Raw genomic sequence first — 443 nt, forward strand, 5'->3', positions numbered from 1 at the left:
GAATGTTGTCATACAGGTCTCGACTTCTGCTTTCACATGCCCGCCCATCCCTATTGCATTTTTCCTGAGCTCCAAGACTCGGCTGGCAGTTTGGGCTAAGCACATCCTCAGCAACAGTCTCAACTACCCCTTTCCCCACTTTGCAAACAAATGCAGCTTCCAGGGCGTGAGACGCTGTCCTTGTGCTGGTCCCCAAAGGTGACAGTTTAATATAGTTCGCTTTGAGAGTGGGGTGAGGGCAGTGTCTCATGCTTTCAGTGCTTAAAGAGGCCTCTAAGAAAGATGGGGACAATGTTTTCAGCAGGGGCTCTTGGAACAGGGCAAGGGGTGATGGGTTAAACTGACAGAGGAAGATTCATACCAGAGAGAGGGAGAAATTTTTGATGCTGAGAGTGGTGAGACCCTGGCCCAGGCTGCCCTAAGAAGTGGGAGAAGTCCCATCC

At 51.0% G+C, this 443-nt stretch overlaps 1 protein-coding gene across 1 annotated transcript in view; it reads left to right on the plus strand.

Moving 5' to 3' along the window:
* PRR5L (proline rich 5 like) overlaps positions 1–443 on the plus strand; it is a 25044-nt gene that overhangs the window by 2475 nt on the left and 22126 nt on the right. The gene's annotated exons all lie outside the window — the stretch shown is intronic.

This window comes from Buceros rhinoceros, unplaced genomic scaffold, assembly GCF_000710305.1.
Source record: "Buceros rhinoceros silvestris isolate BGI_N320 unplaced genomic scaffold, ASM71030v1 scaffold12126, whole genome shotgun sequence".
NCBI lineage: Eukaryota > Metazoa > Chordata > Aves > Bucerotiformes > Bucerotidae > Buceros > Buceros rhinoceros.